The sequence below is a fragment of the Rutidosis leptorrhynchoides genome, chromosome 6, assembly GCF_046630445.1.
Source record: "Rutidosis leptorrhynchoides isolate AG116_Rl617_1_P2 chromosome 6, CSIRO_AGI_Rlap_v1, whole genome shotgun sequence".
Classification (NCBI taxonomy): Eukaryota; Viridiplantae; Streptophyta; class Magnoliopsida; order Asterales; family Asteraceae; genus Rutidosis; species Rutidosis leptorrhynchoides.
Window position 1 is genome coordinate 256,644,315 of NC_092338.1, and position 23,850 is coordinate 256,668,164.

Genomic DNA, 23,850 nt, shown 5'->3' on the forward strand with positions numbered 1-23,850 from the left:
GTTCAAGGGCAATTTGGTCATTTCACGTTTGAGCCAGATTTAAGGCTTTAACCTCATCCATTCATTTCATTTCCTAATTTCATTTTCCTTTTCTTTTCATTTTTCTCTCAAAACTCAAACACCCATTTGATTTCAAAGGGATTTTTGGAAAGGAAGAAGCGGGATTTGATCTTTGGCGTAGTTGACTAGGTTGTTCTCCTCGTTCCTAGCTACACGGTGATACTAGTGGTAAGCTCTAACTCTGAATTTCATTTTCGTGTTCAGCATTCAATTTTGGGGCTTTTGATTGTATGATTCATAGATGGAACCCATTTAGTTGTTAATTGAAGATTAACACCAAGATTCGGGTTATAAGTGTAAAAGGCGAGTTTTGGGTTGGTTAATGATTTAACCATGTTTAAGACTTGTAAATGGTGTATAATCACTAATATTAGTGATTATTGATGATTTGGAGACCTTTAGGGTTCTTGTGGTTGACTAATTTTCACTAGAGTCAAAATTAGGGTTTGTTGTTGATTATGACCCGAATGTCAATTCGATGAGGTTTATAAACTTAAAATGGATTAAGTTGAAGTATAAAACCGAGTTAAATATGTTTTGGTGTCAAAACTTGTAATTGGTAAGATTTTGACTTTATGGGTCAAAATTAGGGTTTATGGACGATTTTGAGTACGATAAGTGTTTAACACTTGTGTTCGGGTTTAATTGGCATATAAGGACCATTATCACTTGTGTTAGTGATTATTGGTTAGTTTGGGCACGGTTTGTGCTTGGAAGTGCAATTGGGTCGAAATTGCACTAAGTGTCGAATTAGGTTGGTTTGTAAATCCATCCTAATTGTGTTGTGGTATTTATGATAATGGAATAGGTACATTCCTTCGGCGAGTTGCGGATTATTCGGAAGCGTTCTTCAAGGCAACAAGGTGAGTGTTAATATCCTATATGCATATGTATGTGTAGGATGGGTGCGGGTCGGGTGAAGTGGTTCTCGGTTATAGAGCTCACTTCACATACAGGTGAAATTGATGGACTTGTGTACATGTCCAATTGGCACGGATGTGCGTTTTGGTTGACCACCTTTGGCGAGGTGCACACTTCTTGTGTACATTATCACATGGGCTTGTGAGTGGAATAATTATATGCGTGCATATATGATGTATTTATTTGTGTAGTTGAGTTGTGAAGTGTCGACGTGTTAAGACACCACTCCTCACGTGGCGAGTGAAGTGTCGATGTGTTAAGACACCACTCAGGAGTGAAGTATCGATGTGTTAAGATGCCACTTCCAGAGATGTAACGAGTGAAGTGTCGATGTGCTAAGACACCACTCGGGGTGAAGTGTCGAAGTGTTAAGGCACCACCCGGGGTGAAGTATCGACGTGTTAAGATGCCACCCGTGGAGTTAGTATACGATGTGTTAAGTGCACTAATGGTTGTTATGAACTCCGATGGTCTTTAAACACCGTTCCCTCGTTCGTTTGGTTAAACTTGGTCGTATATATATATTGTTATATATTAATGTAATGTTGTGTTGTAGCTAACCCTCCGGGTGTAGCTTATTGGCGTTGTTCACCTCGTCGTTGGTGACTTACTTTATGGTTGTTGTTACTATCTTGTTTCTTAGTGATTATACGGTATGCTTAGCTTAGCTTGCCTTTGTGCTTGGATGCTCCGGTATGCGGTATCTGATTATTTGTGTGGCGTGTCCATTTTATGCATATATATGTATGTAGTATGTTATCACTCACTAAGCGTTAGCTTACCCTCTCGTTGTTGATATTTTTATAGGTTCGCATGCTTGGCGGCTCGGGTAAGCTTGGGGATTAGAGATCTTGGCTAGTTGCTTAGAAGATCTTGCTTTTGTACTCGATTAGGATTTAGGTAGCGTAGTCCCAAATCACCATGCTCGGTTTTGTGTAAACGTAACTAGTCGGGTCATAATGATTATAACCGATTTACGATTTAATTAATGAACCATTGTATTAGGGAGTTTAAATTATTAATGTACGTTTTAAGTTCGTTGAACTTACTTTGGTAACAAATATGTTTTGGAAATTGTGCAATGGGACCTAAAGTACTATTTAACGCGTATTAAAAGGAAAAAAAATTTATGGGCCGGTTTTAATACGGGTTGGGTTGTTTCAAATTTGCACGGCGTCCTCCCCATTTTACGAGACAGATCCTCTCATGGTTAGGATAAGTCTGACTACTTGGCGACCCTGTTTGATGCTGAGGTCCAAGGATTTCCAGCTGATTTTAGTGATGGCTTTTCTAGATTTTTCGTCAACCTACAGCTGGTCTGGACGACAACTTCATGACCTAAATCAAGAAGCGCGTGTCTTTTTCGGAAGACTTTACTTCCTTTTAATGATGGAATTGATTCATCGTGTAGATCCATCTTTCTTTCAAATGTATTACAGTTTTTCGGGTAAAATATTTACTTTTGTCCAAAACAAAAGTATCTTCAGTTATTTGTACAAAAATATGTGATATATGTTTTAAATAACTTGGTAATTTTTTTTCTACACTTGGCTTTTATTTTCCTTTATTTGCCTTTTTATTGTCCTCTATTCCATTTTAAATGAATTCTAATATTTTGGGTTGTTTCTCAATTTATGTCCTTTCCGAGGTAACAATAATTTCGGTATTAACACCTAGTTTTATCGTTCATAAATATGTATAAACATGATTTTGAATTCATTTAATTGAAAATTTTGAAAATTTTACTAGAATTGGGTAGTCAGTATATAAGACTAGGGCTGTTTTTTATTATCAGAGAGCACTAGATTCTAATACAACTACGGCGTTACTACTATTTCTAATGGTAACCAAGTGTATAAGTCAAAAATTTTTAAAATTCGAAAGAATTTAACCCTTTCCCACACTTAAGATCTTGCAATGCCCTAATTTGCAAGAAATCAGTAACAATTTAAATTATTGAGGGTGATTAGCTTAGAAAAATGATTAAATTTTACCAAAGTTTCCAAACATATTGGCGTTTGTTTGTTGAATGATAAATGGTGCACATCATTTGTTCATTCCGTCTTGTTGTTACATCACATTTGTTTTTCATTTTGTCGTCAAAAGTATTAGCTTTTGCTGAACTTAATGCCAGTCTTTGAAAATTTCGCTGTTTTACCCTGTTGTGTACATGAAATAAAATACATACAATACAAATATAAACATACATGGTAATTTGAAATGGAACTTAAAATCCCACTTTCAAATCAAATATGAAATATTGGTATAACATAATAAAAATATTAAATATTACAATAAAATTATCACAATATATTATGTTTAATCATAAATAAACAGAAATAATAAAAATTAAAAATCATATAAATTACCAACCGGAACTAAATCAATCTGGATAGGGGTTCCAGTTCATGTCGTCATCCGGGTTCCATGGTTGGTGATAGGTGTACTGGTATACCTGGTTAGGGTCGTAGAGAGTAAATGGCGGTCTCATCTCGGGCTGGTGTGGAGGATAGTAAGCGGGTCGGGTCAGAACGTAGTGATCATGAGGTGACAGCCGGCTCATAATCTGACGCTGATGATAGTCCCATCTATCATGCTATCATTGCCTGGAATGCTCATAATCATTCCGGGCTTGCCACTGCTCCATCCGACGAAATCTCTCCGCGTTTGTCATATCTACCTCATCTACACGCTGGTAGACATCAGTCATAGCCTCCCGAATGTCATCCCTAATGTCATCTGCTTCCTCCATCTCCTCGTCTGAACCTCTCTCTACCTGAGGATGATTACCTTCATAGGGTACTGGCTGATTGCGTCTACTCTTTAATACCTTAGCAGCCGCATAAACTCTCAATCCTAAAAGCTCAACCTGTTCTCTACATACCATAAGTGGACCCCCTTGATCTCTATCTACACCTAAATACTCTCCAATGAGAGTAACAAAAATACCTCCTCCAATTATCCCCCCTTCCTGTATTCCTTCCACCATCTTAGACAAATAAAAACCAACACAGTAAGGGATATTAACAAAGCCTCTTGGGTCTCGAATACACTTTAGGTAAAATAAATCATGTAAGGTCAATTTTTCCTTGTTGTGACCTCTCTGTGTAATCGAGTTAGCCAAAAATCTATGAATTATACGAAGCTTGGCTCTGTTAATATGTAAGTAGGTATGTGTTCCTGCCCGCCCAAAAACATTATAATCTGACATACGCCTCCAGACGGCGTTTGCGTCAAAATTCCTATCTACCCTTTCACTATGATAAATCAAATTCATACAATCGGGTAGTAGCAATTCAGCGGGCGTATATATCTGCAAAGCCCTGGCCATGTCCAGTATGGACATCCTGTACATCCTACGACTATGTATAAATTTAAGAAAACTTCTATCATCTAATCTATCTACATCTACATTTAATGCTATAGTACTCATCAGCTCAACACACCATTCCTTATATACAGGTCTACGAATGGTGAATAAACGTTCCCAATCAGTAAAAGAAGTGCTACCATACCTTTGGATCAAATGCTGTCTAACACGGTCAGCTAGATGTACCCTTTCAATGGATCCCAATCAATTACCCTAGGCACCTCTACATCTTTCGTTACTAATTTGAATTTATTACTTTGATATGCCGGGTAATCTCTCCAGCTTCTGTCGAATCTCATATTAGGATGCAACGTGTGTTCAGGAATCGTTGGGTATTCTACTGGCGGATGCATCGGAACTACTATGAATTCATTAACAAACTGTAGCGGATCATAATAAGGTATGTCTTGATCAGGCTGATGTTGTTGTTCCTGTTGTGGTTCTTGTTCGGGTTCTGGCTCGTATTGCGGTTCATATTCTGGTTCAGGTTCTTGTTGTAGTTGTCTAGATGATGATGAAGCACCAGCAGTATCGGTTTTCTGCAAAACACATTAAACACAAAATTTGTGCATCCAAGTATGCATTAGTGTTAGCTAAATAACAATTTAAATTAACCACAATAACATGTTCAATCAAAATTAAACTTATACACATTTTTACATTTTTTACAAATCTACACTTTTTCAAATAAGCACATATGAAAATGTATACAAAGTTCATAAGCATTTAACTTAAATAACATGTTAAAACAACCTTTACTAGCAATTAAACAAGTCTCAAATGGCAATTATATCAATTTAATCAAGTTCATGAATTTTGTACCTAAAAAGTCCACTTTAATCTTCAAAAATCATGTTTAGGATCAAAGTTTGGATCATTTAACTACCTAAACATGTTACACTACTTAATTTAGCAATAATTCATGACAAAAATCGACCATAACCTGTTTATATCGAAAAGCCCCAAATTGCTCAAGAACACAAACTCTAGATTTCTAAGAATTTTGAAGTTTTTGGCTTCAAATCATGTTAAATAGCATCAATCTAGGTTATACATGCATAAAATACTAACAATATAACACTAATTACACTAGAAATTGACAAAATTGCATTAGGTAAAAAATTGGTAATTATAACAAAAACTAGAAAATTTATGAGTTTAGGGGTGTAATTTTTACCTTTTTGTTAAAGAATCCGAACCTAGGCATGATTAGAGCAAGAAATTTGACGAATTACGGTGAAATTTGGGCGAAAAATAGTGATTTTTGGTGAGGATTTGAGTGTGTGTTCGTGTGTATATGTGTATGGTGTGGAAGAGACGGAACAGCTCGCTGGAGCTCTTGTATCCGGCCTGTTTTCCAGCTCCATGCGATCGCATGGAGTTGCAGTGCAAACCCCATGCGATCGCATGGGGTTCGGGTACAGTGCTTTTCCTTTTTTTTTTTTTTTTTTTTTTTTAAAACCTTATAACTTTTAAGACATATAATCAAATTAAATTTTAAAAAATTTGTTTCTTTTTAGGATGAGGGCGTTTCGGATTGTTGTCCTAGTCCATCCCTCGACAAAATTTAAAATTTGTCGTTTTTAAAGCGATTGTTTTAAAAGTAAAGATTTTTGGGTTTTTTTAATGTTTTTGGCATACTTTAATTCAATAAGATTAAAAATAATGATAATAAAAGTTCTCGTCCCTCCCTTGGGTAGAGCAATTTCGGTTCAACGACCTAGTCTTCAACTCACGACGAATTTTAAATATCAAAATTTTAACTTAGCGAAATAAAGTACATTTTTGTTTTTAAATTCACACCAAACTTATATTTAAAATGCATAAAATTAAAAATTCATATTATGAAAATTAAAAATTCACATCAAACTTATATTATATTTTTGTTTTTATACATACAAACTTATATTAAAAATATTAATTTTTCAAATATTTACAAATTTAAATATATTAATTTTAAAAGGTTTACAATATTAATTTAATATTAATTTTAAAAACAAAGTAAAAATAAAATTAAAAATCTTTTTGGTCTTTTATCCCACTTTAATCAATCAAATATTATCAAAAATATACGCCCCTCTTTTCGGTAAAGTAATTTCGGCTATATTACCTAGTTTTACTCCTGACGAATTTCTGAAATATTTTGGGTTGATTGATTAAAGATATTTATACCTTAAGAATAAACGGTAAATTTCGCAGTGATGTAATAAATTTTTGTATGACATCAATAATTTCGGTCGCAAAACCTAATTTTATTGAATACCAATTTAATACTTTATAGCGAACGATTTAGCGTTTATTATCAAAAGGTTCAAAGCAATAAAAATAAAAATAAAAACTGTACATACTTACCTGTGAAATAGAATTCTTTGTGACCTGCTTTAGCCCACTCATAAGATAGTCGGACTAATTGGTTTTCCATAGCTACATAGGCGTAACCTCGAGCATTCAACATTTTTTCTTCGAAACATATGAACGGTCCATCTCTGCATAAAGTAACGAATTCGGTATCGGAATATGTCTGATTCGTCGAGCATTTTCCTTCGTGTGACCATTTTCCGCATTTGTGACATCTTTCAAGGTGTCGAGCTCTTCTTTTCGCTGCAGATTTTGATTTTCCTTTACCAAAATGTAACTTATTATTTTCGTTCCTGGATTCTTTTCTTACTCCGTCCAATTTACCTCTGATTATTGATACCAATTCACTTGTAAGGGTGTCATTATTACGTTTAGTGATCAAAACGTGTAGCATTAGACCATGGTTTAATTCACAGGAAGTCTTCATCTCGTAAAACCTAAAAAAATTAAAAATTCAGAATAGGAGGAGAAGACTAGTTCTTTAGGGTCTGCTAAGGAAAGACCATTCGGATTCCATTCTCGAGAACTACACGAAAACAGAATATCTAACTCTAACAGAAATATGTATTACCCTAAAAAGATTCGAACCTCCCCATACTTAGTTAGATGTGGTGTTGAAATTGTGATTAACTTCGTTGTCAACTTCCATCGGACCATGTATGTAATGTTTAACTCTGTGACCATTAACTTTAAATTCAATCCTATTTGAATTTATTAATTCTACCATTCCGTACGGGAAAACTCTTTTGACTATGAATGGTCCAGACCATCTTGATTTCAATTTTCCAGGAAATAGCTTGAATCTTGAATTGAAAAGAAGAACTCTGTCTCCTTCTTTAAATTCTTTTGAACTTCTGATTCTTTTATCATGCCATTTCTTCGTTCTTTCTTAATAGATTAACGAATTTTCGTATGCTTCATGTCTCAATTCTTCTAATTCATTTAATTGACTTAACCGTAGACGTCCGGCTTCATGTAAATCAAGATTACATGTCTTCAAAGCCCAAAATGCTTTGTGATCAATTTCTACTAGAAGATGACATGCTTTTTCGTAAACGAGTTTAAAAGGTGTGGTACCAATTGGAGTTTTATAGGCTGTTCTAAAAGCCCAGAGTGCATCCTCCAATTTATTGGACCATTCCTTCGGATTTGATCCTACGATTTTCTCTAGAATACGTTTTAAAGCTCAGTTGGTATTTTCAACTTGTCCACTTGTTAGTGGATGATAAGCAGTGGAGATTTTATTGGTTACTCCATATCTTTTGAGAACTTTCTCAAGTTGATTATTACAAAAATGAGTACCCCGATCACTTATTAAAGCTTTCGGTGTTCCAAACCTTGCAAAAAAGGCGTTTTAAAAAGTTGACTACAACTCGTGCATCGTTAGTTGGGAGAGCTTGTGCTTCCGCCCATTTAGATACATAATCAATGGCAACGAGAATGTAGAGATTATTATGAGATTTTGGAAATGGACCCATAAAGTCAATACCCCAAATGTCAAATACTTCACATACTTGAATGACATTTTGTGGCATTTCATCACGTTGACTTATTTTTCGGCCCTTTGACAAGCATCACAGGATTTGCAAAGGAGGTGTGCGTCTTTAAAAATTGTAGGCCAATAGAATCCAGCATCGTAAACTTTTCTTGTTGTGAGTTGAGGCCCATAATGCCCTCCTGTTGGTCCTGTGTGAAAATGGTTTAAGAATTGACTAGCTTCATCTCCGAATACATATCGACGTATTATTCCATCGGGACAATTTTTAAACAAATGTGGATCTTCCCAAAAATAGTGTTTTATATCACTAAAGAATTTCTTTCGTTTTTTGTACGATAATCCTTTTCCAAGGAATCCACATACTAAGTAGTTTGCATAGTCTGCAAACCATGGAATTTCATTATAATCTATCTTCAATAGATATTCATCAGGAAAGTTGTCTTGTATGGCCGATTCATTTAGAACTTCTAATTCGGGATTTTCAAGACGAGAAAGATGATCATCTGCGAGATTTTCTGCTCCCTTTTTATCTCGGATTTCAATATCGAACTCTTGTAAGAGTAAGATCCAACGGATTAATCGTGGTTTAGAATCTTGTTTCGAGAAAAGGTATCTAAGAGCAGAATGGTCGGTATAGACCACCGTTTTAGCTAGAACGAGATATGAACGAAATTTGTCAAAAGCAAAGACAATAGCAAGGAGCTCTTTTTCAGTAGTTGTATAATTCGTTTGTGCTCCTTGTAACGTCTTACTAGCATAATAAATGGGTTGAAATCATTTTTCAATCCTTTGTCCTAAAACGGCTCCCATTGCAAAATCACTTGCATCGCACATTAGTTCAAATGGTAGATTCCAATTTGGAGTTATCATGATCGGTGCATTAGTGAGTTTCTCTTTAAGAATATTAAAAGATTTGATGTATTCATCTGAAAAGATGAATGGAGCATCCTTTTCTAGGAGTTTATTCATAGGAGTGGCAATTTTAGAAAAATCTTTTATGAAACGTCGGTAAAAATCGGCATGACCTAGAAAACTCCTAACTCCTCTAACATTGGTGGGATGTGGAAGTTTAGCAATTACATCTACTTTAGCTCTATCCATTTCATTTCCTTCCTTTGAAATTTTATGACCAAGAACGATGCCTTCTTTAACCATGAAATGGCATTTCTCCCAATTAAGTACTAGATTTGATTGTTCGCATCTAATAAGCATTCGTTCAAGATTAACTAGACATAATTCAAAAGTATCACCGAAGACTGAAAAGTCATCCATGAAAACTTCCATGCATTCTTCTATCATGTAGTGAAAAATCGCCATCATGCACCTTTGAAAGGTTGCAGGGGCATTGCAAAGTCCAAATGGCATGCGTTTGTAAGCAAAAGTACCATAGGGGCACGTGAATGTGGTTTTTTCTTGGTCCTCGGGTGCTATTGGAATTTGAAAGTATCCGGAAAAACCATCAAGAAAACAATAGTAACTATTTGGTATCTTATTCAACAGCACTGCAGAACAATTAGCATTCATTGTAACAGCTGAGAGTTCTTCCATTTTCTTTCTATTCGTGATTAAATCTTTCAAGAATTTAGCATATCTAGGCATTCCTGAAATCACATTAATGAAAGGAAGATTGACATTTATCTGTTTAAACATATCCAAGAATTTGGATTGCTCGGCTTCAAGTCTCTCTTTTCTCTTTTTACTCGGGTAAGGAAGTGGTGGTTGGTATGGTTTAGCATAAGGTTTAGCCTTAACTGTGTTATCTTCATTAACCTTTTCAACTACCGGTTATGTTTCCTTATCTTGTTCAGACTGTGGATCTTGTGGAGTAGGAATAGCTTCATCAGAAATTACAGGTATTTCAAGTGGTTTAAGTGTAATACCACTTCTTGTGGTAATGGCTTTAGCTGTTTCATTCCGGGGGTTAGCATTAGTATCACTAGGTAGACTTCCTGGTTTTCTTTCACCTATTAACCTTGCTAGGTTACTTACTTCTTGTTCCAAATTTTGAATAGAAGCTTGTTGATTTCTAAATGCTTGAGCATTTTGTTCATTGGTTTGTTTCTGAGATGTGAAAAACTGTGTTTGAGATTCAACTAGCTTCGACATCATGTCTTCAAAATTTGGCTTTTTATCATCGGTTTGTGGTGGTTTATTTTGAAAATTAGGTCTTTGCTGATTGTAAGTATTGTTGGATACTTGTTGATTGCTAGGACCTTGTTGGTTGTTGTATGGAACATTTCGGTTATAATTCTGGTTTTGATTGTAGATCGGTCTTGGCGGTTGATAATGATTCTGATAATTATTTCCAGGCCTTTGGTTTATGTATGAAACATTCTCTCTTTGTTCCATTGTTAGTTCAATACTAAGACAATCTTTTGTTAAATGTGGTCCTCCACACTGCTCACAACTAATTCGTATTGAGTGAATATCCTTAGTCATCTTTTCCATTCGTCTCTCGACAGCATCTATCTTTGCGGAAATGGAATCTAAGTCATGGCTAGAATCGGCTCTAGCTGCTTTAGATGATCTAACGATATCTTTTTCTTGGTGCCACTCATGTGAGTGAGAAGCAGTGTTATCAATAATTTTGTAAGCGTCAGTTGCGGTTTTCTTCATAATGGAACCACCAGCTGCTATATCGATGTCTTTCCTTGTAGTGATGTCGCATCCTTGGTAGAATATTTGTACTATTTGACAAGTGTCTAAACCATGTTGCAGACATCCTCTTAATAACTTTCCAAATCTGGTCCACGCCTCATCTAGAGTTTCGTTTGGCTTTTGTGTGAATGTAACAATTTCTCTTTGAAGTCTCACGGCTTTAGATGCCGGAAAGAATTGTTTAAGATATTTTTCAACTAGAACGTCCCATGTATCAATCGCCCCTTCAAGTAACGATTCCAACCAATCTTTGGCTTCTCCCTTTAAAATCCAGGGAAATAACATGAGATATATCTGTTCATCCTCCACTTCTCTTATTTTGAATAGAGTGCAGATCCTATTAAAGGTACGAAGATGTTCATTTGGATCTTCCGTTGGCGCACCACTAAATTGGCATTGATTAGTTACCATGTGTAAAATTTGTCATTTGATTTCATAATCTGGCGCATTAATATCAGGTTGAGTAATTGCGTGACCTTGGCCAGTGCGTTTAGCTCTCATTCGGTCTTCCATACTTAGAGGTTCTAGATTCTCCATTATTGAATTTGTTGAATCTGAATCACTAGAGGATTCTGATTTAATGGTTGGTTCCTCGACAATCTCCGTTTGAATGATTGGTGGTTCCGGAGGAAAGATTAATGGTTCAGGATCTCTGAATTGTCCCTGAAGATCCTCCGGATTCTCAATTGTGAGGTCGGGTTCAAAAAATGGATTATCGGAAATTTGAATTGGAGTACTTGGTCGACTAGATGACGATTCTAAAGAAAAATCAACGGTGACAATATTTGCTAGATGTCTTGATCGAGTTACAGGTGGTGAACGTACAAAAGGTGGTGAACGTTTTGCTCGGTGCATTCACTGAATATCCTATTAGTTATAAAAGATAAAATTTATTTAAGTTATCAAATTAATAGACTTTTCTACTTTTGCCCACGTTTCGAATAGCCAATAGATGCAGCAGGGAGCCAGAACCCTTTAAATCGGAGGCTCACAACTCAGCTACTAACAAATCCAACTATTACTAAGAAGCAGAAAATTTGGATGTCTATCAATTTAACCGCTTAAAATAATTTTTCGTTGAAGTTTAAAGAAATTTTAGAGAAGAAATAGAAAATTCTAAGTCTTAAAAACTAGAGTGTCGAGAAATAAGAAAGAAAAAGAGCGCGTCGAAAAAACGTCGAAAAATAAAAATAAGAAAGTAGCTCGTCAAAACTTAAAAAGGAACTAAAAACTAAGAATTAATAGTTGCGTCTAAAAATATTAAAGCTTAAAAGAAAAACTATATCCCAAATGACATTAACTTAAAAAGGTACTAAAATATTAAAAACGGCGTCGCAAAATTCTAAAGCACCTAAATCTTAGTCTAAAGAAAAAGCACTTAAGGGATTTTACGGCAAAGCCTAAAAATATAGAAATAAAAATAACTATGGCATAAACTATATCTTAAAACTAAATACGAGCGAAAAATACAAAAATTACGCTAAAACGAATAAAAAGATAAAAATAATCTTAAAGTTGTAAAAAGTAGAATTTTTATAAAAATATTATTTTTATATTATTTATTTTATAAAACTATTAATTTTATAATTTATTAAAACTAATTAAACTAAATATACAAAATAAATAATAAAACTAAACTAATTAATTAAATAAACAACCCTAATTAGGGTTTTAATAAATAATAATAATAATAATAATTACGTAATGATTGCTGTTGGATAGTCAAATGTGGCGTGTCAGACAGGGCCATGCGATCGCATGGTCCTCACGTTAAAAATCCATGCGACCGCATGGATAAGGATTTCGGGCCAGGCTTTGGGCTGCTACAGTACGGGCCGAGTAATTTTATTATATTTTTTTTTTCTGTTTTCTGTTTATATAAAAATATTTATATAAAACTTATGTTTTTACAAAATAAAAATAAAGAAACTTTATAAAACTTATATATTTACCAAACTCTTAAATATATATATATTTTTTTGTTTTTCTTTTTATATTTTTGAATATTTAAAACGTATTTTTATAAAAGCGTATTTTTATAAAAGAAGTGAACTAAAAATTAATAAAAATCTTTTTTTTATAGCGTTGCGCTTCCGGCGTTTAAGCAAGAATTTCCCCGGCAGCGGCGCCAAAAATACTTGATGTGTGCGAGGCGTACTAGGAAATAGTTATATTTTTGCTACAAAATACTATTAAATATGATACAATTTTATACAAGATATTTATTTATTTATAGAATGGATATACCTAAACCTTGCTACAACACTTATAGGCAGTGTACCTAATCATACAGTAATATAGTTTTTAGTAAGTCCGGTTCGTTCCACAGGGATCTTTTAAACAAGCTTAACGCTATATTTTTAACTTATACTATATTTGTAAAAATACAAAAATATATATAAGTAATATTATTATTATAAAAGGGGGTTTTTACCGTTTAATGACCGGTTTGTCGATTTTAAAACTTTAGTCGCAGTTAAAACCTAATATAAAATATTAAATAAATAAAAGACTTAATTTAAAGCGTAAAATAAATAACGATAATGAAATTGCGATAAATAAAAGTGCGATAAAATAAAATTGCGATAATTAAAGAGTACGATTAAATACAATGACAATAAATAAAAGTACGATAAATAAAAGTGTAATTAAATATAAAATAAAGGAATTATGCTTATTTAAACTTCCATAATCATGATTTTTGACGTGTTGATTTTTAGTTTATTCCCATGGGTTAATTGTTCTTTGTCCTGGATTATTCAATATGTCCATACGGATTTGTCCATAATAATCCATCAGTCATAATCATAAATTGCGGAAGTCTTCGTCAAATTATTCTTATTCCCGAAGTTAAATATTCCAACTAATTGGGGATTCGAATTGTAACAAGGTCTTAATACTTTGTTTAATGAATACACCAGGTTATCGACTGTGTGTAAACCAAGGTTTTACTACTTTGTTAACAATTACACCAATTACTCTTGAATGTAATCCACCCCTGTTTCAACAAGTCTATTAACTATTAATCCAGTTCCGTATCCGGTAAAATGAACAATTATTGGTATTTATAGATATCCCGCCCACCGTGCCCAGTCAAGCGTATATGGTTATATATAAATACGTCAAATTATAAGTATATATATTAAATTAACGAGGTATCATTTAGTTAATATAAAGCCCATTAATAGCTCATAGTCTAATTTCCACAAGTGTCGTTCTTTTGTCCAAACCCCAATTATGGTACAAAGCCCAATTACCCAATTTTAATATTTAGCCCAACATCACGATTACTTCGACATTAAATAAGCATAAAAATAACTTAGCTACGAGACATTAATTTAAAAATAACATTAACCATAACTTACAGTGATTAAAAATAGCGTAGCGTTACACGGATAGAATTTCGACTTACATCCTTACAACATTCGCTAACATACCCTTATTATTAGAATTTAAAATTAAAATTAAAATTATAATATATATATATATATATATATATATATATATATATATATATATATATATATATATATATATATATATATATATATATATATATATATATATATATACGTGATAGATAGAAAGGAAAGAAAAAGATGTAAAAGTTCGTCCAAAACTCGCGAACTTTATAGGACCAGACCTGTCCCTGTTCACCATGCGATCGCATGGTTTTTTACCTTCTAGGCCATGCGATCGCATGGCCAGCTTTTCCAGGTCACATGTCTTTGTTTGCATTCTGCCGATGATTTATATAAATATATATAATAGATAAATAATTTTAAGAATTATTTAAATATTATATTATATTTATGTGCATAGTTGACTTGTAATTTTTAGTCCGTTACGTCGAGCGTTAAGAGTTGACTTTGTTCCCAGTTCCGATTTTTCGAACGTCCTTGCGTACAATTTAATATCTTGTATTTTGCGTTTCGCGTCTTGTACTCTTGTAATTTGGAGACGTTTCTCATCAATAATTTGAACCACTTTGATTGTATTTTGTACTTTTGAGCTTTTTGGTCGTTTGCGTCTTCAAATCGTCGAATCTGTTTTTTGTCTTCACCTTTTATTATTTAAACGAATATCACTTGTAAATAGAACAATTGCAACTAAAAGCTTGTCTTTCTTGAGGGATAATGCTATGAAATATATGTTCGTTTTTAGCATTATCAAATATTATTATTACTTTCATTATTCTAAATAATATTAACATTAATATTAATATCAGTATTAGTTATATTATTATTATTTTTAATGGATAATATATAGATATGAAATTTAGTACATTAAACTTGTTATCTTTACTAATATTATTATTATTACTTTCATGATTATTATTATTATGAATAACTAAAAATATAGTTGTCTTACTAATATTATTATTACTACTTTCATAATTATTATTACAATTAATTTTAAATGATAGTATTGTTATACTAATAATATAATTATTAATTAATATTTAATATTAATTGTTATATTGATAATATAACTATTAATTATTATTTAATATTAAATATAATATAAAATCAGAAAATAACGTGTGACATTTAACTGATTATTTCATTATCATCTTTCCCCTTTTCTCTATTTCTATTATGCTCGTGAATCCATTCAACCTCAATCTCCACTATAAACACCGATCAATCATCACATGTCATGCTGCAACAATTATTTGATTATCATTACACACTACAAAGAACTGCTATTGATCGAAGGATTTAAGGGAAATTAAAAGGAACCACTCCGGTTTTGCTTATACGATCGATTTTGTCCAAGAACACGAATTCGAATTAGTTCTCCAAATCTAATAATGCAGAGTTATTATGAATCATCTAGTGAAGTTCTCTGTAAATTTTCAATCGTTAAATTATCGTATTGATTGTTAATTTTGATAGTCAAAATTTTATGTTTAAAAAGTCAAACTGAACACTTTATTCGAAGTAGGGTATTACAGGTTGTTTTAGGGTTTTAATTTCTAGTGTTGAGCATTTGAGGAGTAGTTTATAACAACTTTTATGTTAGGATTATAGGCTGAAACGGGTAGATTTGATGAATCAAATTTAAAGGGTATGAGTTCTGTTCGGCTGTATTACAGATATATGTGTATATCAGTTTATAACAACTTTTATGTTAGGATTATAGGCTGAAACGGGTAGATTTGATGAATCAAATTTAAAGGGTATGAGTTCTGTTCGGCTGTGTTACAGATATATGTGTATATCTATTTTTGGGGCAACCAGCACATTTAAATGATGACTGTTGATGGTGTTAAACACTTGCTAATCTTGTTAGAATTCAAAACAACCTCACAAAATTCTTACAACTCTACTGCTGTATTGATATTCTACTACTGCTATATTTTTTTCAATTGAAATGTGAAGAGGGCAATGATGAACATATGAGATTGCTGCAGCTCTATTTTTCCTTTTTGCTGTTGCTCACTTCGAGTTATGTGATAGAAATGAAATCATGATGGTATGTCGATGTTAATGATAGTTTAGTAAGATGATGATGATAGACATATAATATAGATGATGATGAAGATAGATTATGGTGGTAATGATAAAAGATGATATATGATATGTGTGTATTATGATAGGATTAGGATCATATTATAATTATGTTATGATTCTGATTATGATCATGTTATGATAATGATTATGATATGATTATGACTATGTTATGATTATGATTATGATTATGTTATAATAATGATTATGATATGATTATAACTATGTTATGATTATGATTATTTTAAGGTTAAGATAAGTACGATGATGAATCAAGGTCGAATTGGTTATTGTTTGTGGTTACAGTGACGGCTCAATGATATTTTGGATCAATATATAACCGAATGAAACCATTGATTGAGTTGTGCTACCGTTTGATACTTTCATCGAATGAAAACTCAAACCCGAAAACTTTTGTTGGTTTAAGATCGATACTAGGCCTGCTGTGTTTGGTCCAATTGAATTTGGGTTGCTTGTAAATGATAATGGACTTGTATTCTTGGGTTTTAGTGATATGGACTTCCAAAATCCATTAAGGTATATATGTATATGTATGTGTATATATATATATATATATATATATATATATATATATATATATATATATATATATATATATATATATATATTAATGTTACTATTATTATGATTATTATTATTATTATTATCATGAAAATAATACAAATTATTATTATTTTAGTAAATATTATTATTAGTAACATTTTAGACTTATTAGTATTATTAAAATCTTCCTTTGTAATAAGATTGTTATAATAATTATTATTATTAAGTATTATGTATTATTATCAAAAATTATTAATTTCATTATTATTAAATTTTTAATTTTTATTAAAAATTACTGTTATTATCATTAATATAAGATTTATTAATAAAACTATCATTAATGACATCATTAATAGAATCATTAATATTGTTACTATTATTAATATCAAGTATTACCTTTATTATCATTTTTATCATATCAAATATTATTCTAGTATTATTATAATAATTATCTTAACAAACAAATGATATATATATATATATGTACACAAAATATATTTAATATTTATAACATAACAAAATTTATATTTATATATTAAAATTAATATATGAAATATATAGGTTATTAATGTAAAAACGATATAACTAATAAATTTACATATATATAAATTTGTTCGATTACAAGTATATGTATTAATATATATGTGAATGATATAGGTTCATGAATCCGAGGCCAACCTTGCATTGTTCAATATCGTCATATGTATTTTTACTACAAAATACAGTATTATGAGTTTCATTTGCTCCCTTTTTAAATGCTTTTGCAATATATATTTTTGGGACTGAGAATACATGCGCTGCTTTATAAATGTTTGACGAAATAGACACAAGTACTTAAAACTACATTCTATGGCTGGATTATTAAACCGAATATGCCCCTTTTTAGTCTGGTAATCTAAGAATTAGGGAACAGACACCCTAATTGACGCGAATCCTAAAGATAGATCTATTGGGCGTAACAAGCCCCATCCAAAGTACCGGATGCTTTAGTACTTCGAATTTATCATCTCCGAAGGGAGTCCCAGAATGATGGGGATATTCTATATGCATCTTGTTAAGGTCGGTTACCAGGTGTACACCATATGAATGATTTTTGTCTCTATGCATGGGGCGTATATTTATGAGAACTGGAAATGAAATTCTTGTGGTCTATTAAAATAATGGAAATGAATGATTATGATAAACTAATGAACTCACCAACCTTTTGGTTGACACTTTAAAGCATGTTTATTCTTAGGTGTTAAAGAAATCTTCCGCTGTGCATTTGCTTATTTTAGAGATATTACTTTTAGTCATTCATGGCATATTTTGAAAGACGTTGCATTCAAGTCGTTGAAATTCATCAAGATTATTATTAAGTCAACTATAGTTGGATGTATTATGAAATGGTATGCATGCCGTCAAATTTCATTGTAAAGAAAGTTTGTCTTTTAGAAATGAATGCAATTTTTGTAAAATGTATCATATAGAGGTCAAATACCTCGCGATGTAATCAACTATTGTGAATCGTTTATAATGTACATGAACAGGTCCTTTCATATGGTTGGATTATTAAACCGATTATCACCCATTTTAGCTTGGTAAGCTAAGAATTAGACAGACGAGAGGTTATGTTCCTAATTGACGCGAATCCTAAAGATAGATCTATTGGGCCGAAAAACCCACATTCAGGTTATGGATGGCTTTAGTACTTCGAGATTTATTATTATGCAGACGAAAGGTTCTGTTTGGGGATATTCTATGCATTAAAGTTAATGTCGGTTACCAGATGTTCAATTCATATGAATGATTTTATCTTTATGCAGACGAGAGGTTCTGTTTATAATTATGAAAATGTTGTGGTCTATTAAAATTATGAAAATGATCGATTATGATAAACTAATAAACTCACCAACCTTTTGGTTGACACTTTAAAGCATGTTTTTTCTCAGGATTAAAAGAAATCTTCCGCTGTGCATTTGCTCAATTTAAAGATATTACTTGGAGTCATTCATGTCATATTTCAAAAGACGTTGCATTCGAGTCATTGAGTTCAGTAAAGATTATGATTAAGTAAATGACAGATTAGATCATTTATAGTTGGATATTAGGAAATGGTATGCATGCTTGTCAACTTTCGATGTAATGAAAGTTTGTCTTTTAAAAAGAATGCAATGTTTGTAAAATGTATCATATAGAGGTCAAATACCTCGCAATGTAGTCATATGTTATTGTATTCGTTCTTATGGATTACGACGGGTCTTTACATGTGGTATCAGAGCGGTGGTCGTAGCAAACCAGGTCTGCATTAGTGTGTCTAACTGATAGTTGTTAGGATGCATTAGTGAGTCTGAACTTCGACCTTAGTTGCATGTCAAAAGTTTTTGCTTATCATTTCTTATTGGAAATTACCTGCTTATCATTCTTAAGTCTAGACACATCTTACTGCATTGATTGCATGAATAGTGTATAGACAAAATTCATATCTTAGCGTATCTGCTAATTCATATCTTAGCGTATCTGTTACTATAAACTTTGCCTGACATATTCCGTAAATTCCTCCGTAATCTACGAAATCTTTTATTCTATATATATATATATATATATATATATATATATATATATATATATATATATATATATATATATATATATATATACATAGATATTCCATGTAAGTAGAATACCATCCAATAGCCAGGAATCATTTCATATCGAAAAATCTTTTATTCAATCGTACGAAATGGAACTCTCCACTAGTTCAAGTCCCTCGAATTCTGATATGGAGTTTCACTCAAGCTCCGAAAGTGGTGTGACCGGAATGGACCTACCAATCAACTATCATCTATTCTGGATGAATTTTGGATGGGTTCGTAGCCTCCTTAATCATTGGAGACAAGAAGAAGGCGATCCTTTCCATCCACCACATTGCCCTCTTGGCGAAGAACCTGAAGCACTTACCGGCGAACCTGTTCGAAACACCATTTTCTCTCTCATTTCCAGAGTATCCCGTCATGATTATATACTATCCCAGATTCTAGATCTTATTCATCCGCTCGTCCGAACCGCCAATCATTTCGGTATAGTAGAAGAAACCAACGAGCTTCGCACTCGAGTAGTAGCTTTGGAGAATATGGTGCAAAGGTTACAAGCACCAGCAACAACACCGACATCAACAGTACCACCATCATCAATGTCAACAGAACCATTACCACCATCAACAACATCCATATTCCGTGCTTCGACATCATAAACTGTCCCACGAACATCGAAGACATACGCCTTGTAGATACTAAGGAATACCAACAACAATAAACGATGAGGTATTGATTCATAACTTCATTGAAGAAAGATTTTGCGGCGATTATGTAATCTCCAAAATCTTAGAGATTATTCTGATTCTGATTACAAATCAGATGAGTGAACAGAGACAGTAGAGTAGAAACCCTGACCGGAATCGTGCATGATTTACAAGCTAGACTCGTTTTACCAACAGCATCAACAATATCGTCAACATCACCAGCACCGTCAGTACCAACAGCATCTATAATATCAGAAGCTTTGCCAGTTCAAGAATCACCGTGGACATCATTACAAATCAACAACGAAGTATATTGTATCAATGAGTTATGAAGTATTAACTCATTCCCTCTGAAGAAATTATATGTATATTTTAATTATATACATATGAATTTTGAGATCAAAATAAATCTTTTCGTACTAAGCTATTATGTATGAATTAAATAAGGGTAGATATTACTCGGTTAAATTCATATTACTAATATGCTATGTTGTACATCCTTCCTTAACAACTTAACCATCGTTAACTACGATCTCTGTTTCAATTCAATGAATTCCATTTCATAATAAATCAAGTATATTATTCAAATATAGGTTTGATTTTACACTTTCATCATTGATGTACTCGAAACTTTTTAGATAACATCATTCGTACTTTGTGAAGTTCACAAGAATTCCACGAACACCAACATCATGCATTAACAAATAACAAAGTATTGATTCATAATTTCAATTTCATTGAATAAATACTTCGTAAAAGTTATGTAATTTCTAAAGTTTTAGGGATTATTCAATTCTAATTTCAACCGTAAATCAAATGAGTTTAATTTAATATTAACTCATTAAATCTATGTTACATCTGAAGAAAATATACACCTATATATTTTCATAAAGACTGTAATAAAATTTTTGTACAAAATATTAACCGTGAATTTTTTTAACAGGTAGGTAATACCCGAGAGATATATATAAATTCACAATTAATATGTTACATTCTTCGAATCTGATTCAGCAATCACCAACTATACTCACTACTTTCACAACAATATACATTCTTTTATAAAATCAAAACAACCATTCTCATCAAAAATTGATTATATATTCTGATTTTGACGAATCAAAATCCAAGTCAAGATTTAACAGAAGACATCACTCTTAGATTCTTACATCTTTCAAAGCTATACTTTGACTTCAAAACTGTGCTAAAACATCATTTCTATTCATAGAACCCAAAAAATATTTGAATCATTCAAAATCCTAGAACATTATATGTATATTAACGATTACAATCTGTGTTCAAACCCTTCGAAATTCCTGAAGACACTTCAAATAATGAACAATCGAGATGATGATCTAACCACATGTTACCCACAGTTATGTTCCAGAAAAACTCTTGAAACCAAAGTAAAAGTTTAAACACGTATCCGCGTCAGATTCTTTAGCATTTATTAGCAAAAATAACTTTGCGATTCATTTTCAAAGTAGCCAGTTTTGTCACAGCTCCAGCAAGTCAACTTCGACTTTTCAGTTGAAACATCTTATTATAACCTCGATATATACGTTGCCCTTTCGCCATCGTTATCGGGGAACCGTTTATGTTCCACCACATTAGCAATAAACTTACCAACAACTCCACTGATCTTTGATTTTTCCGAAAAATCATTATATTTATCAAAACCCCATCATTTATTTATCTGGATCTTGTAACGAGAATTATCATACGAATCATCGGGAATTAGCAATCAGTATTTTGAAATCTTGCAGCATGTATACGCCAATAGTTATATGTGTACATATAACAGACTTACATACTTCGAATGTGAAGTTACTGAAAAACACCCCGAACTGTGGAATAGTTCTCGAAATGCTGATGAAGCAGCAAAAACTATAAAAGACCTTAACAGTAAAAAGTTTGATAATAAAGAATAGTGTGTTGGCAAAGCTCAGAAAAAGAGAAGGTTTGGAACTGGAAAACGGATTGAGCAAAGTATGAAGGAGGCTGTGGAAAAATCATAAAGACTAAACCTGCCTTCAAAGAATCCAAATGATTCAGTATCTACTGAAGTCATTAATGAATACCTTACTCCTTACTCTAAAACCCTTGTGGACAATATTCTTCGTCATCCTCTGATCTTAGATATTCTAAGATATCATCGTATCTTTCATTATAAATATCTTCGATGTTTCTGAAGATATATTCATAACTATTGTTATCCGAAATCATTTACCTCTTCGCGCTATCTATGTTATATCATAAAAGAAACTATTTTAGTTTCTAAATTCTGAAACCTTCGAGTTTAAAGTATGAATGTTTTAGAAGTAGTGTTGGGAACTGAAGCATGAGTTAGTATAATATAATGACACTTGATCAACGTGATTGTATTATAGTAACCTCTAAACATATCAAGAAATAATATTCTTGATGATTCGGTTTTTCCTGGGTATTCTGGTAATTTGACAAATTAAGATCGTGCCATTACAATTTTCTTCTTAGAACATTACCTATGTTCATTTTGAAATTCATATCTACAAATTCTAGACCATTACCTGCGGTGCCTGATAGCAAAAAGAGAAAACAAAAGAATGAAGCTCCGAAATAGAAATTGGAGTATAAATCGTAGCAAATAGGAGAGAGCATTAACTGTGAATGACAATGATTATAGAAGACCGAAACAGGGACTTTGAAATATAAGGGAAAATATAAAGCCCAACGACAACCCAGAAATTATAAACCATATATATCGATGCATATAGCAATATAAAGACACGGAAGGACTAAAAACACTATAAAACTAAGAGTAAAGTAGAAGTAAATAGATTCTTTCAGCGGTAGATGAAAAAGAAGAACGACAGATATGAAAGTGAGGAGTATATCGAGAATCAACACTGGATGGAGGATATTGACGAATACTTTAAAATATGAGTTGAGGGAGAAAGAATAGAAGGTGTGAGTTGTGGAAATAAGGAAACGATGGGAGTAGATTTATAGTGAAATAAATGACAGAGAAATCGAAACAGATCATCGCATTTAACCAAAGAAGATCATAATTTCTTTAATTATCGAAGAACCAAATCTTATTATGAAGATTTTATCTAAATCCCTTGAAATCCGGAAATCAACCGTGACTAAGTCACCGGTTAAGTCAAACCTGCATTTACTCATGTCACTCTTTGGTGATAACTTCCCTCGTACTCTTCACAAAATCAAATTTGTTTTGTCTATATTACTCGACGATGGTAAAAAATCTAATTTTCAGCTCGTGCGCGTCATGAAGACATATTTATTGTCAGCCATGACCATCCCAATCAAATTTCAGGACGAAATTTCTTTAACGGGTAGGTACTGTGACAACCCAGAAATTTCCGAACAAATTTAAACTTGATTTTTATATATTTCCGACACGATAAGCAAAAGTCTGTAATGTTAAAGCTTAAGAAATTTAAACTGTGTTCATACATTCATTTAACCTCGACCAAATTTTGACGATTCACGAACCATTATATAAATGATTATGATTATATATGTAAATGTATATATATATTATAACTTGAAAACATTAACAAAGTATTAGATGAATAATACTTTAAATGAACGTATTTGTTTCAATATATTGATCGACGGAATTAGA